Below are 16,892 nucleotides of genomic sequence, written 5' to 3'. Positions count from 1 at the left end.
AACTCATCTCAGATGACCCAGTAAGTAAAGTGAAGATGCAGGATTCTAAATCAGGCCTCATCACATAGCAGGACACCCAGCCCCAGGCCAACACCACTTTGCAGGGAGGGTGAAGAGGACTTGGGCAGGAATGAAGAATTGTAAACCCTGGTTCAAAGGATCGGCTGTGGCTGTTGCTTGTACTGGGGGGCAGGCTCAGGTCTAACAGACACAAGAAATAATCCAGACAGCCCAACCTCATCCTCAAAGGGCAAGATTACATGGTGACCTGAACAGATATTGAAGGGGATTGGTTTTGAGTTTTCAGACTTACCTACGTTTTCTATTCCGACTCGGCAAAGGCAGGCTTATCAATAACAGCGCAAGGCCAGGGGGTGCATCTGAATCAAGTGGCAAGTTTGGGCTTCAAATTTGGCTTCTGCGGCGTGTACAGGGGTGCTGGAGCCCCTTTGAATGTCACTGTACTTCTTCAGCTTTCATTGCTCAGGAAAAAAGGAGGTTTTCAGCTAATCATTATGGACAGACCCTTTGGGTTCTAAAATGACATAATTCTAAGATGAGCGACATTCACAAACTATGATCAGATCCTGGGGGAGAGAAAGCTAATAAATATCAATTTGAAATTTATTATAGATGCTTGAAGTAAGCTTTTGCAACAATATGAAGATCTTCTTAGGTTAGTGGCAGATCTGATAGTAGATGAAACCCAGAAAGATAACCACAGGGTAGGGAGAATAGATTTACTGGGAAAAAGAAAAGATTCCCTGCTTGGAGTGATTTCCCATTCTGGGGAGGAGCGGCTCTTCTAATCCCTTTCTGCCGGAGTCTGGGACAAAGCCAATGTGGGCTGCCGGTCACGACGGGCCAGAGTCTAATTTCCTCTCTGCCTCTCCTTGGCACACGCACATCTTCCTCAGGAGACAGCGGGGCGCGAGTGGTGCAGAGTACTGAGGGCCGGGGGGAAGGGAGCTCCGCTCCTGGGCCATGAGCACAGGAAAGACACCTAGGCCGAGAGCTTTCACGATGCCTTCGTTACCTTCCTGCTCCTTCTGTGTGTGCTGCCTGTGTGGGGGTGGGGGGGCACTGTGCCATTCTGCCAGGAGGGCAGTGAGCTCTCTCTGGGGGCAGCCCCCAGCTCCAGCAACCCCATAGCAACCTCTCCCATGGGTGGAGTCTCTGGCAGGATGGTTGGGGGGGGGCGTTCCTCAGTGGGGTGGAGCGCTGGTCTCCCCCTGTGGAAATTAGCCTGACCATACCACGTTGATCAGCTATCTTCTCTGCCTTGTCTCACCTTAGGGCACCCTGCCCTGCCACTCTCAAATAAGCAGTGTACATTGAAGCAAGTTCAAAAGGGAGGTGTTTGGTCTGGGTTTCTAACCTGTATCAGTTGCACCCAAATATCACCTTCAAAGTGACACTGACTCAAAAGTGCTTAAAAAATGCTTTCAAGGAATGTCTGGGTTCACCCCCAAATGAAATGTTTTCTTCAGAGTCCCTCCGAATTCCAGGTCTTGGCCTAGGCCTCTGTGCCACAACTGTAAGTGCCTACTAGCTGCCTGCAAGCTGTCTTCACCCAGGGCACGAGAAAGCACCTTGAAGTGGATGGATCTGGTCTCTGCTGTTCATCAATTCCGCGAGCTCCCTGGGTGTTATGTTCTGTCTTTGCATGATCTCACTCTCACCCACTCTCTTTCCTCTTCTTTTAATAGAAATACATTACATCAGAACACCAGAAGTCGCAAGTTGGGGATTGTTACCGTGATTCATTTGTAGTGCAGCCAAAAGCAAGTTAGTCATCCCTTAATAAGTGAACAGAAATATCATTCTGCCTTTGAAATGTTACATGTTCGGAGGACACCACATTTAAGCTGTGGATGTAGCCAAACAAGTGACTATCTATCCACACGCCCCATCTGCACATGGCGCCTGGTACCGTGTTACCGTGCGTCACTGGCAGCAGAGAAGCAGTTGCCTGGGTCACTGTCCTAGTAGCAGTGCAGGTCTGGAAAGTGGAATGCTTCTGGTTTCTGCTTCTTTTACCCAAGATTAAATGCGCTTATTGTGGGTATTGGGACTAAAAAGCAGCCAAGAAGGCCCCATCTATAATTCCCCAAACAGGCTGTCTTTGCTGTCTTGACTCAAAACAAAACAAAACAAAACAAAACAATGCAGCTTTGGAATTGAAGCAGATAACTCTGAGATTTTAGAAGAAAATAGCAACGATGAAGCAAAAGGCAGCTGCAGTATCTCATTGTAACCCCTGTGAGAGTCCGTGTTCTCCTGGATGCGAAAAACACTGTTGGAACCACAGGTCCCATAGTCTGGGAGAAAATTTCACTTGGTCTTGATTACGAAAAAGTCTTGCATAACATAAAGACCTTTGGAAATAGGTAAAGTCAGAGCATTCTAATTAGAGTGCTTATTTCTTTCTTCCATGCCATTGTCTTCGCTGGCTTTCATGGTCAAGCTTAAACTCTGGTTGAGCGAGTTTGTGGGTCATGAGTTTTGTTGGGTAATTGTCAGAAGACAGATTCTGGGGAAGTGGGAGAATGTGAAAGCTGATTGGCCCACACCAAAGAGACATCCACGAGCCAAATGGCTGGGGAACAGACAACAGTCATTTTGGTCAGGAGGCCACAAATATCCATGCAAAGGACAGGAAAAACAAGAAACATGAGAAACAAGGTCCCATGGACATCCAGGTCTGCAGAATGGCCTTGGATGTGAGTGGGAAGAACACCAGATCACGACTCAGAAGACTTCCATGTGAGTCTTGGTTTGGGGTCTTCCTGGTCACATGATTTGGAGATAAATAAACAATGAACCTGGGAAAGCCTTTCGCTTTGATCTGGTCCTCCAGTGGGTCCCGAGACCTTGCAAGGACTTGAGCGAGAACCCAAGCCCAACTGTGGCTGAGGTGATGATGGTCATCACACTGCTTGTCTTTCTCTAGATTCTGCCAGCAATGTCCTTCCTCTCACTAACTTCACGTTCCTGTCACATGCAGTCATCCCTGACTCCACCAACTGAAAACAGTAGTGTACCTTGCCACCACCATCCCCTTCTCTTGTTTCAAGTTTCTTGGCAGAAGTCATGATACAACAGTTATGTCATGACATTGCATGTCTTTGTTTCTTGACTCTGCCTCCCCCACTTGCGTGTGAGATCTATCATGTTTATCCGTCTGGTCTATGTCTACATCTGCAATACCTAGAAGAGTTCCTGGAACAATAGTTATGGAGTAAACACATGAATACAATAATCTTGTAAATGAGTGGACTATATGTAGCCTGTCATCAAATGAGGTGATGGCTGTGCATGCATTTGGTAAACTCTGGAGGGCTACCTGCGTGTAATCGGTAATGGCTCAGTAGGGAAGTATGGAACCTGAGAATTGACTCCCGAATCTCTTGGGGCCCCTGGATTTTCCTGGATTTGATAACATCTTATGCTTTAGTGGGAGAGATGTGAGTTATGAGAGTTATGAGTCAGAATGTCTCAAGGTCAAGTCTGCCTTCGCCAGCTCTGGCTGTGGGGTTGCAGTAGGCACAGCTAGGCCCTACCCCCAGTCTCCTCACCACTTCAGAGCACACCAGCCCAACTTCCAGCCTGATGCGGAAATACTTGCTTCTCCCCACCCCTGCCCCTGGACATTTCAATCCTGAGCAGCCTGGACCCGTGCCAAACAGCATTTTGTGTAGCTTCCTTGTCCTCAAGGTGGGATAATTCTGCCATGTGTATTCTTCATTGTTTCCTAGAGATCCCCAACGGGTTAGGCCCTTCTTGCTCACTGGGTAGCTGGCTTAACAGCCCCTATAAGGTACTGTTGTCTCTTCCCTGCCTCACGGTGCCATTCTCTTACTGTGCTTCTGCCAGATTCGCTACTTACGTCAAGTCCTTGACTTCTCCTTTTGGGAAACCCAAACTAAGATATAACTTTGGGCATTTAATTCAGTTTCATTTTCTAGAAAATGGGGATAAACCTCCACTCATAGGGTGATGATGAGGATTAAGTGTGAGGAACATGAAAGTAGTCTGATTTGACATTTAGTATTGGACTAACTCAGATGAAACCCCCATTTCTATAGGCAAATGGTGCAACAGTGGCAGTTTTATGAGGTTCATCTCACTGACCTTCAGTGAGGGTCTGCTCTTTCCTCCTCCTATCAGCACTGGGCCAGGCATCTGACGTGTGGTGTTTCCAGAAGACAGTCTGGTGCTACTAGGGCTTTTAGGAAGAAGCCTGCAGTGGTGAGCTAGGACAGATCTCACAGGCCCGCCCATTCTCTTCCCCACAAACAAAAACAAGATTCTTACGTGGTGGGTGTGAGCCCCTGTGTGTGACTGGAATTCACACTTCAGCAGTTTCTGTTTATGGGGAAAAAAGCTATAATTCACATCTCGAACTATTTGAAATTACAAGTAAATAACAAGGTTAAATCTATAAAACTATGAACAAATGTCTACAGAGGAAGTCTTTGGCAGTTTTTTCCTTCTAAGGATTTACTTTGTTTCTAGTGGGCACTGAGCTTAAGAACAATGAAAATTACAGTTATGAGAGAAGAAGCAAGGAAAGGAAATGCCCCTAATTGCATGGTGCCGCACCCCTGAATGACAAACCATGAGCTTTACAGGAGTAACTCATAAAGGAATGTATTACCTGGTGGTGCAATTTTTTCTTGGAAGTAATTTTTTTTGGTTCTCGGACAGAGCTACAGGCCTGAAAAATCACAGTCAGCTGGGGCTTTGCCACCACCCTCTTTGGCAGATCTCAACAGATGGTATGGAGCAAATGATTGAGGTTCTGATAGTTTCTGAGATTCTGCTTGCTAGAGACCTCGACCCTCCCTGCAGGTGTTGACACTGGTGGCGTGGGTTGGTGTGGTAGAGATGGATGGCCTCAGAGCAGCTGCCAACTTTACCCTGTATTGCATTGTGATCCTGGACACTCAGCTATTACTGAGAGGTCTCCCTGTGCCTCGGTTTCCTCTTCTGAAAATGGAGACTGTAGTAGTAGCCATCTCAGAGTCAGAGGAAGACCGAGAAGTGGATTGTTTTAGCACCGCGTGCTAATCTCCGTGCCACCAGCACCCGGCTCAGTGGCGTGGGAACTCTGGCCTGGTCTCTGACGCACAAGTGATACCCAGTAAAGGGTTGTGAAGAAAATATAAAGTGAACAGAGCACCCCATTTCTACCCTCTAGTTTGCCTTGTTACCCTTAACCTTTTCTGTAACTGGTAGGACTTCTTCAGCTGTTCCCTTGGAAAGTAAATTCAGTGGATTGGAAGGTAATTTTTGCACACCTCTTCACCGAGATGCCAAAGAGTAAATGGGGTTAATAGTATGCATGGCATATGTTTAAAAGTGGGCACTCCCCAATTCTAGGATAAGCCCCAGCCTGAAACCACTGTACTTTATTGAAGTCAGGTATCTCGTTAGATTCTTGTGCCTATCAGACTAAGTAAGTAGGGCCACGGCGGGGATGAAAAGAAAGAAACTAAGAGGTATGAAAGGTATACAAATACTGGGCATTGTGCAAAGGGTGCTGCACCTGTCGTGGTATTGAATCCTCCTAGCCACACAGGAAAGTGGACATTGTATCACATTGACGGATGAGAAAATTGATCCTCAAGGAGCTAACTTGCCCACAGTGGATCAGCTTAGATTTAAATCCTGGGCTCAGAAGACCATTCCCTAATGGGAGTTCCTTTGGCAAAGTGAAGACTTAACCCCTGAACCACTTTGATTTGGCCATTTGTATATTAATAAACTTGCTTTGAGGTGTCTACTTAAGCATGATCAAGCCACAGCATGAGATTATGAGTAGTGTGTTATGAATTAAAAGTGGTCATGACTGGGCCCTCCCTGCTGGCACAACGGGTTAAAGCACAGCACTAAGAAGCTAAAGCCACTGCAGCAAGAGTTCGATCCCCGCCCCGGAGGTGATACACGTGGTGTGGCAGACCTCTCCTGACTCCCCTGCTGCTCCCCCCAGCAGTGCACTTCGTCAGTCAGCCTGTTCTGCTCCCCACTCTGTCTCTGGTGAATCCTCTCACCCTCCACAGCTCTGTAATTATAAATAAATAAATCTTTAAAAAAAAAAGTGGTCATAACTAGCAAGGAGCCAAGTATGACAAAACAGCCTAGGAGAAGCAGCACAACTCTGACCTGCACTAAATAGTGGGGTGCAACCAATGCCAGCTCCTGACAATTGAGACCTCAGACAGAAGCCACAAGCCCCTTACCAGTGACAAGCCGAAGACAACCAGCTGGAGCCGAAGAAAACACGTGAAGGAGAGAGAAAATAATCTGTACTATATAGTAGTGCAAAAGGCTGGCCATTTGGGAATTTATTGCAAAATACCAGATTGAAGGTGGGGTTGCTGTAGGACTGTGGTATTACAACTCTCCAGTAGCAGTTTAATACTAGAATATATGCGCTCATGAGGGCAGGGACTTGGTTTCACGTGACTCTGTGCCCCTGGCACTGGGGAAAGGCCAACAACGGTGCCCTCCCTGTGCCTTCAGTGCCTGTTCTTTCTCACTGATTTCTACTTTCTCTGGTGACACTGACTGATACTTCATTTGTACCCAAAGTCGACTGTGCTACATGCATATCATTTCCATCCTAAATAAACAGATGACATTGAATTTAGTCCTGTCACTTATGGACAGAGACAAATGGCTGATCTCATTAGACAAATGGATGTCGTTAGAGTGTAATATAAAAAATATAAAAGCAGAGAAACAATTTAGGTGGGAGATTGGGTACTGAAATAATTATGTGTTATGTTTAATTATAGAGCAGTTTGATTTTTTTCTTGGTGTTTGTTGGATTTCTTTTTTGGGAGGGGAAAAGTTTTTCAGAAACACAGAAAAGTTTATAGAGACTAATATAAAAACTCCCATATACCTATCAACCGATGTCATGGCAATTTGGAGATGCTGCTGTTTATGCTGTGGGTGGACAGCATGACCATATAATTGAGCAGCAGCAGGAACACTTCATTGCACAGGGACACCAGGCGTAACGCAGATCCACAGCAGCCAGGCTGCTCTTCGTGGGTCTCATGAGGACATGAGCACCGATGCAACTTCATGTATGCCTCCCTGCAGGCATGAGAGGTCAGTCTTTCGGTTTGCAGCCCCATAACTGTGGTTGGATCCTAGAATAGTGCAGGGAAAGCTAACCAGATCTGCTTCCAGGAAAGGAGTATGGAATAACATTTTCCATCTCTATTCCAGCCACACCTGCTGTCTGCCACTGCAGTGTTCTCGCGTGTCAAGGCAAACCCTCTGCAGGACTCGGCGCTCACCACTGCAGGGGGTGGGGGGTAGTAGGACTGCATCTCAGGGACCTTGCTCTATCCTGCTTATCTGCCCTGAGCACAGCAGCTGGCTGCCTTCTATTCCATTGTCTCTCTGGCATGTGACTTTACCCAGCCAGGAGTCAACATTGCTGTCATGTCCAAAGATGACACCCTGGATCATTCTGTGTTGCTTTAATGCTGATAGTAGCTCATTGACTTGGCTGATGGAACTTTTGGAGGCTCACAAATGTGAAGTCTGTGATGGGTCTCAGACAGGTGGCAGGTGGGGGCAAGGCAGAGCATTTTTGCTTTGTTGGAAATTAGAGATCAGGAAGAGAAAGTCTTCTGCATTTCAGCATTTCATCACCAATTAAAGCAGTGAGCCACGGACTCAACATGTATGTGCCTTCACTTGGTGGGACACTAATATAAGCCCTGGAGATACAACAACATTATGACATAGTTTTATTCTCTAAAAACTTAGGTCTAGAAGAGAGACTTTAGGAAGATTCTCAGAGTCGATTAGCACAGGTGAACCACACAGTGAAGCAAAGTAGCTATAATGGAAGTAATTACAGGTAATGAGGTACTGGGAGTCCAGTATGTTAGTGTGTGTGTGTTGACAGCAGTGGCGGGTGCACTGAAATAGAAGATTGGAGAGGAGGTAGGGGCCAGATGCGGGAGAATCTTCATACTCAGTGAACATTTATTTGCAACTATTAGTAAATCTTATGTCAAGCCATGTGACTAAGACTGCTGGGAATGCCTCACAGAGCATTCAGACTGGGAGGGTTAGCCCACCAGTAAGGCGGGCTGAAGATACATGAGACGTTCTCACATGGGACCCGCACCAACGTGCGGGCACCATAGACATCTTCTTGTAGGAAATGTCTTGTAAATTAGGGCCTGGAGGGGGGAGGGATTAGTCATGGGCAGAAACTTGGCACAGGGATATGGTGGGAAGAGAACACTAGGCAGAGGCTACAGCCTGTGCAAAGTCTCAGAGGCTCAAAATGGGTGTCAGGGGAATGGAAGTGATTCAGGCTGGTCGAGGAACTGAGAGGAAACGGTTGAAGAGGAATGTGCAAGGTCCAAATCTCACAAGACCTTGTGTGCTTAACTTGGAAGGGTCTTACGCAGGGGGTGAGGTCATCAGAACTGTGTTTGGGGAAGACCGTTTCTATTCAGTGTAACTGGATTGGGAAGGCTTGAGGATGGAGGCAGAGAGATGGAAGGAAATCTCAGTGCACGAACTCGGGCACTGGGGAAAGAAGGCTGACCCCAGCAGGCAGGCTGCGTGAAGGAGGCAGGCTGATGTCTGCATTCACAGATCTGAACAGCTCAGCCCAGGGACTGAGCCAGGTATTAGAATTTGATGTCCACATTCAGATCCATTGTAACAATTAAACATTTGAGCTGCACTTCCTAGGTTTGGGTCTTAATGTGCCATCTATCAGTCAGATTTATAGAAGAGAGGATCTAGCTGACGCGTGGCCTTTTCCCTTCTCTGGATGTGCGTGTAAAGTGCAGTCAGACCATAAAGCATGGTGCTTGGCCCACAGCTTCCAGTTCCTCTGCAGCAGATGCGGTTGGCGCCCTGCTCAAAGCCTCTAGCCCTTACCTCTTGAGAGCACACCTGTTTGACTTCAAATGCCAGCACCCACGCTTCTTTGTCAGGGAGCCCACTTTGCCATCTGCTTGGCAGGCCAGAAGTTCTGGGGAATTAACACCTCTTGTAAGCAGACTTCAACCAATGACAGATGGGAGTTGGCATATAAATATCCAGCTCTCTCCCCAAGGTTGGTTTACTCTTGGGTGACTGTGTTTGAAAATGTTCCTCTGCACTTCCCTGGGGGACTGTGCCCCAGTGGCCCCCAGCCTTGGCATCACGGCCTGCTCGGTGACAGTCTCATGCCCCTTCCCTCTTCTGTCTCATGGCCCTGCTCCCCTTGTGAGTGCCCCTCACCTCCTGAGTAAAATAGCTGTCCTTGATTTCTTGTTTCAAGCTCTGCTTCTGGGGGAACCCACACCCCTCAAAGCCTCTGGAATCCGTTTCCTAGTGTCCTCAAAACACCAAACCATCCTGAAAGCAACTCTTCAATTTCTTGAGTATTTGGCTGTGCAATAAAAGAAACCTCACCCCTAGGGAGTAGAGTGAGGATTTTTTGGAGCTCCTTTTATACTGTCTTTTGAGCATAGATTCTTTCCTTCTCTTTTTGATCTACCAACTTTCAAATAGTAGGTATGCACCAAATATTTCTCGAATGGCTCTGACGAGAACATTCCTGTAGGTGGCCACTGCTATCAACCACACTTCTCCCTCATTTGCAGGTCAGCCCTGTCTTTTCATTAAGGTGTAAGGCTAATCCTAGGGTGGCTGGGCAGGGGGTTGGGGGTGGGGGTGGAAACTGATGACAGGAATGTACCATAATGCCTCAAAAAGGACTCGGGCCTGCATCCTGCTGGGAACGGAGACGTCAGATGACAGGACCTCTCATCTTTCTTGCTGATGAACAGAGAAGCAGGCATTTCCTTGGCTTTTCCCTGATTTGCAAAAACACTCAGAGACACAGTCAGCAGCCACTTTGCATACTTCTGTAACATCTCAGCAGGTAAGGTCTCAGGCTTCAGTGTTCTCTGTTGACAGCAAGTGCTGGAATGTTGCCCAAGTTGGAAGAGAGTCCCTATCTTTACATTTCTGGAGCTCTGCTGTTACAGTGGTAGGTGTGTGGGAGAGACAGCTGATGTGTTCACTGGATTCCTTCCCAGGCAGTGATGTGCCTGGCAAGTGTGTGCTGGTGCAGGCAAATTCTTCATGCCTCGCAGTGCTGAAAGTCTCCATGATGGCGGAGCGTTGGATGTCAGTAAAACGGAGCTGCTTTGGCTGCCAAGACTCAGGCTGCCTTTCCTCTTGCTGGTCCTCACCTTGCTTGATGCTGTGCAGTGCCAGGCAAGGCAGTGCGACCCTTCCACTTCTGACCACAGTCAGTGAGCTGAGTGTGTGTGTGTGACCGTGCACACGTGTGTGCGCTCTTCACTACTGACGCACACATATATACAGTAAAGTGCACAAGTAAGTGTACAGTTGGATGCACACCCTATAAACATTGCTCAGATGAAGGCATAGGATATCCATGGGCCTAGAAGGCCCCCCTTGTTTTCTCAGTCAGTACCCCCACAACCTTCAGGGGTAAACTTTTCAGACGCCTATGTGCATCGACTAGCTTTGCTAGTTCTTGAGCTTCTGCTAAGTGGAGTCACACACTCTGTCTCTTGTCTGTCTTCTTGTACTCAGCGCATGGCCCGTGAAATTCATCCATGTTGCGTGTTCCAGTAATTCGTGACTTGTACCGATCTTTGCTGTGTTGTATTTCACCGTATGAAGGTTTATGTTCCCATTCTCCTGTTGGTGGACGTTTTCTTTCAGCTTAGGGTTTTTGTAAATCCGCTGCAGCTCAGTTTTTGATGTGGGATGTGATTGTAGAGCCCCGTCTTTACTGGGGAGACACTGCTGGTGAGCAGTAGTGAGAAGTGGCAGCTGCCCAGTGAGCAACCAGGCCCAGCCCCCAGCAGCACTTCTCAGTTCTGCACTTGGAAGAAGCGGAGGCGTTGCCTCCTGCAGGAAGCCTACTGGGCAGTAAAGACGAGTGTTCCCCGGTCCCCTGTCACCTGTGCCACTGCTTGCCATATCGTACGGACAAGTATTATAACAGCTTCCCCTGGGTGTCCTGGGACCCAGTCTGTGTGCATAAATAAATAAATCTATAAAAAAATAAAAACAAGGAATTTCATCTGGCTCATAAATCTTTGAGCCCCGCTGCTTCAAGATTTTTTGGTATAAACACGTCTAAATGTGTGGTTAACAGAAACATTTGAACCTGAGGTTTTCTAAAAAAAAAAAAAAAAAATCTGCTTGTTTAGATAGGCTTTGGGAAGGTGGCTAGGTCGCCAGAGTTATGGATTTATACATTTGACTCAGTTTGACTCCACATAAAACAAGTGGAAGCGGAGGGCTGCCTTCCTCATTTAGCCTTTACTGCTTCCTCCTCTTCTGCTGGCCCAGCAGATGGGACTACAAAGCTTGAACCTCTGGCCCAGCTGGTCTTGACCCTGCCCGCTGGGCCCACTGGCACAGGCTGCCCTCACTCCTCTACCCAGGACCACTGGCAAGGGCTTGGGCACCTGGATTTGAGTTTCTCGGGGTCCCAGACACACAGCCAAGACCGACAGTCCCTAAATCACTCAGCAAATGCCACTGGCTTCACCTTCCAATTCTCGCAGCTTCACCCCCACGTGCTCCTTTTCCGTGGCTCCGGGTTTGGCTCCAGCCCTTATCATTCCTCTGGACATCAGAGACAGCTTCCGAACTCATCTGTTTTGCTTTTAGTCAGCCCTCCAAATTGCCACCAGATTTATTTTTCAAAAACACATTTTTTTTCCAAAAACATAAACCCAAACCTTCCCTCTGCTTTCAATCCTCAAATGGCTCCCCCGAATGAATGATGGCGCCTATTTATTTCTTAGACGATGATGGAAAACAGCTGCTCCTCATCCTAGGCAACCTCTCTCTGTTGACAGTGTTTTAACTTAAAAAATAATTTCAGACTCACAAGAAGTTAGAGATATGGTTTCAAGTTCCGTCCCTCCGGCACCCCACTACCCTGCTCTTCCTAATGAGCACATCCATGTAACCATAGTCTGTCATCTGAACCACGAAACTGACATCAGGGCCTGCTGTCAGCTCTGCTCCAGGCCAGGCATCATCTCATTCTGTGATACATGAGAATACGATGAAATCCTCGCCCATTCCCAAATTCCGTCTTGAAGCATCTCTTTTTCAATAGATGTCTTGCACACTAGATCTTCCTGCGGGAGCTTTCCAGAAGTGGCCACATCCAAGTCTGGACCTACCACCAAGGTCGGGTGCAGCATTTGAAAGCTGTGTTACCCTTGATGTCACGCCACCTCACCCACTATTTAAGCCATTCCAGAATCCTCTCATGAGCCGTCCCGATGCTAAACAACTCTGGAGTTAAATTCGTCCTTCTATAGTCTCCCTTCTATGTAGCTCAAATTCTTCTCTGGAATTTAATATATACAGTATGAACTTGCTCAGCTGGCCTGTCATTTCCACTTCTGTTTTGTCTCTATACTCTGGCCTATCTTGAGATAAAGAGGGAAGACTCTCCTTTGCTTTTATACCCAAATTCCCTGCAAGAATTTGCTTCTGATGAACTACCAGGTCTCTTTTCATTCCTTATCAGCTGCCTCCAAACCCAGAGATAATATTCTCTTTTCTGTAGCATGTAACAAGACACATTTTTAGCTTTTGACCTTATTTTCTTCTTGCAGAGAAACCCCCCAGCCATCAGATGGAAATTTTCCTCACTTTGCTGCCACCACACTCATAAAACTACCAGTATCTGCTTCCATACTCCCACCTTGTGGAAATCAAGGCCGAAACCCTCCCTGTCTCCAAGACTGTGTCCTTCTGGTTGGGCTCTGGCCCTCTTGTCCTGTCTCATGTCCTCTAACTTTTCCTACTGCTCCTACAGCTTATATCTTTAAAAAAGGCCTCATTCTCATTCTCGGAGGTTGGGGGAGGCTAGAGAGCAAGTTGTAGCAGGTCCCCAAAGAACCATGGTTGGAGGACTGTGGGTGCCTTGGTGGTAGGGGTCCTGTAGTAAACTTGAAGGGGTGTGATCCTATACCTTTGAGTCATACACAGTGTTGTAAACCAATGTTACCCCTATTGAAAGCAAAGGCCTCATTGACCCCCTTTACTTTCCAGTTTCTGCCATTTCTCCCTTTAAGGAGCTTTTTACATTTGCCATCTCCAGCTACACCTCAAAGAGTGATTCATGCCTGCTAACTTCATTTCCTGACCTCCCACTCACTCCTCAAATCACCCCAGGCAAGACTGTCCTGGCATTCCACCGCAACTCAACAGTGACTTCTAAGCAGGTAAATTCAGTGGCTACTGTTCAGTACCCTAAACTCTCAGTAGACACACACCATCAAGTCAATAGTATGGGGTCAGGTTGCACTGAAAAACTAAGATAGCTAAGCATGTTGACATTTGCAGGTGACACCAGCAGGCGCCGTCAAGGCCTGAGTGAGCTTCTTTCATGCAGGTAAAGATGTCCCAGAAACACGGGTGGTAGGAACGAGACACTCCTTCTCTCCTATGAGAAACTCTGTGGCACATTCCTCTCCTCATTCTCCCTGCCTTCTCCCTTCTCCTTCTCCCTCCTTTCCCTTTGCCAACCTTGTAAACTCCTTGTGACTCAAGATGGTGTCTCGATCACTTCTCATCTTGACACATCAGATAAACTCTTGTGAGCAATGAGCTCACCTGGGTGGGCTGTCGCATTACCTTTCTGCTGCCCAACCCCCAGATCATTATCAGTACCTCCCCTCTCTGCTTATCCGAGCTTGCCTCTGCCTCCTGCAAGCTGGCAAATACACGTTCAGCAACATTTCAACTGATACATACCCAGCACTTGATGTTTTTCCCTCCAGATTTGTGCTTCCGTCTCTTTGCTGCTACTCTTAATGGCATCCTCTGCCGCCCACCGTACCAGGTGCAGATTCTAACCCAGTTCCACACTCATCTCTTTGCTTATTGACCAATGGGATAGACTTCACAACCTGCTTGTCACCTCTCCCAGTTTGGCGATATAGTCTTTTCAGGGTGTTTTCTGAAGTATACTTGTTCTCTGGGATGTTCACAGGGGTCTCCAGACAAGTATCAAGTTTTCACTATGAAATAAATTTGAAAAATGCTGAACTGGACAGAATTAAATAGACTTCTTCAGTGGAACTTTGAAAAAGTCTTTGATATGCCATGCGCACTCAAAATGGGGATTTGATAGAGGGATACACCAGCAGTGTTTCCCAGTTATTTGGTCATAGGCCCAAGTGGTTTTTTGTTTTGTGTTTTTGCAGCTTCAAAGGAAACTTTCCCAAGACACATTTAGGTAAATGGTGTCCTACTGGGTCTCCTTTCTTCTCCTTCTGCAGCTATCCTATTCAGAATGTCTTGCAAATAAGACATGGGGAAAACACAAAACACAGCACAACAAAACAAAAACAGACAATTATAAGCCAGAGATATCCTACAGGGGAGGGGGACAGAGAGGGATGGGAAGGAGGGAGGAGGAATGTGGGGGAATGGGTGGGCGAAGTAGAGGAGAGGGGAAGTAAACATGTTTTAAAATGAAAAATTTAGATAAATAAAAAAAGGAAAAGGTACATGTTTTTATGTAATGCTACATGCTACCTAGTAAAGAAAATTAAAAAATAAAAAGTCTTGCTTATACATTTACAGAGGGTTCAGGTAGAGGTCGGGATCTCCCTATCACCAGTGTTTGTTTCACCAGCTTAAGCGTTAGACTTCCCTGAGAGCTAGCCTTCTGAAAGTTGATAATGACTCCCAGAATATTAGACATCTGAGCTTACTTCTGTCCAGGTCATCTATTCTTTCACTCGTTTTCTCCCTGCTTGCTCAATTATAGACAAGAGAAATGTTCAAGTCTCTGGTTACAATTATATGTTTCCCCTTTCTGTTCTTGCCTTATATATTTTAATGCTCTGTTGTTTGTTGCATTCACGTTCAGGATTGTTGTCATTTTGGAGATCTGATCCCTTTACCATTATGTAATGACATCAGCCATGTCAGAAATTAATATAGCTACTCTAGTTTTCTTTTGAATAGTATCAGCCTGGTATATCTTTATCCCTTTACTTTTAACCTGAACATTTATATTTAAAGTGGGTTTCTTGAGTTGGGTCTTGTTTTTTCTTACTCCATTCTGATAGTTGCTTTTACTTTGTGTATTTGTAGGATTCACATTTAATGTAATTACTGTTAAGGTTGGATTAATGTCTACCATGCTACCATGCTTATATTTGTTCTCTGTCTGTTGCATTGGTTCTTTGTGTGCTTTTTCCCCCTTCATTTTTACCTTTTAATTTTGACTTTTAATTGAGAATTTTATACTATTCTATTTACTTCCTCCCTTGGTGTATCAATTATACTTGCTTCAAGACAAAAGTTTAATGTTGCTCTGGCACTTTTACACCTAATCTAAGTTCACCTTCAAATAATGCTGCCATGTTTCATGTGCAGTTAGTTATAACACAGTATTCCCAGTATTTCCCTTCTGTCCCTGGCGACATGCTTGACATTCATAACACTAAACAATATGTTATAATCATTTCATTCATTGCACTATTGCTGTTTTAAAGAAAGTTCTCTTTTAGATCAAGAATAAGAAAGTTAAAAAGATTTTATTTTACCTTTACTTATCCCTTTTCTTACACTCTTCTCTTCTTTATATAGATCTGAGTTTGTGACCTGCATAGTTTTCCTTCCACCTGGAAACATTTCTTGAGGACAGATCTCCAGGCAGTGAATTCTGGTTTTGTATGTGAACATTTTTATATCTCCTCCTTCACTTTGAAGCATAATTTTGCTGGATAGAGGATTTAAAACTGATTTTTTTTCTCTCCCTTTCAACTTTCTAAGCATTTCACTTGGTTCTCTTGTATAGCTTCTGATGAGAAGTCTGTATGTGATTTTATTCTTGTTTCTTTATATGTAAGGTGTTCTCCCACCTACTAGCTTCTTTAGGGCTTCCTCTACCTTTGGCTTTCTGTAGTTTGTATGTGACATGCCAAAGTGTAGTGTTATGGGCACTTATCCTCCTGGGTGTTCTCTGAGCTACCTGAATGAGTAGTTTGGTGTCTATCATTAATTTTGAAACGTCCTTGGACATTATTACTTCAAATAATTCTTAGGCTTCATTCTTTGTTCTCATTTTGGCATTCTAATTATGTGTATATTATGCCTTTTGATGTCATCCCACAATTCTTGTAGGTACTGTGGTGCTTTCATTCTTTTATCTCTTTGTGTTTCAGTTTGTGGAAGTATCTACCATGTGTTCAAGTACCATGTGTTCAAACTCACTGAATTTTTCCACAGTTGTGTTGTCTAGTGATGGGTTCTAGTGATGGGTCCATCAAAGGCATTCTTCATTTCTTCTAGTTTTTATTTCTTGCATTTCCTTATAATTCATTCTGAGTATCCCTCTCTACTTACAATATCTCTGTATCCTGAATGTTGTCTACTTTTTCCATTACAGTCCATGACATATCATAACCTTTTAAAAATTTCCTGTCTGACAAGTCTAACATTCATGTCCTATCTGAATGTGGTTCTGATGTTTCCTTTGTCTCCTGAGACTATATTATTTTTCTTTTCACATGTCTTGTAAATTTGTCCCCAAAGCTGAAACATGGAACTGAGACAAATAGGCCTTTACAGTGAAGACTTATGTTCATCTAGGAGTTGGCATGTATTTATTTATTTGTTGTGCCTATAGAAGCTTCAAGCTCTGCTGTTGTCATTTCCTGCCTCAAGTCCTGATTTGGGCTTCCCTAGTTGTTCCTCCTCAGAGTCTGCGGTGAAGTTCTTTGTGCTGCCATCACTGTAGTGCACTGGTACACAGCTGATGTGCTGGTAAGGTGCAGGGAGGGGAAATGCTATATAGTCTCCTGGTGAAATCTCAGTCTTTAAGT

General features: G+C 45.5%; 1 protein-coding gene across 1 annotated transcript in view; it reads right to left on the bottom strand.

Moving 5' to 3' along the window:
• The window catches only part of PTCHD1 (patched domain containing 1), a 46,336-nt gene that overhangs the window by 15,719 nt on the left and 13,725 nt on the right, over nucleotides 1-16,892 (bottom strand). The gene's annotated exons all lie outside the window — the stretch shown is intronic.

Source organism: Condylura cristata, unplaced genomic scaffold, assembly GCF_000260355.1.
Source record: "Condylura cristata isolate star-nosed mole 26May11 unplaced genomic scaffold, ConCri1.0 scaffold00027, whole genome shotgun sequence".
NCBI classification, from domain to species: domain Eukaryota; kingdom Metazoa; phylum Chordata; class Mammalia; order Eulipotyphla; family Talpidae; genus Condylura; species Condylura cristata.
This window is presented reverse-complemented; position numbering and strand designations above follow the sequence as displayed.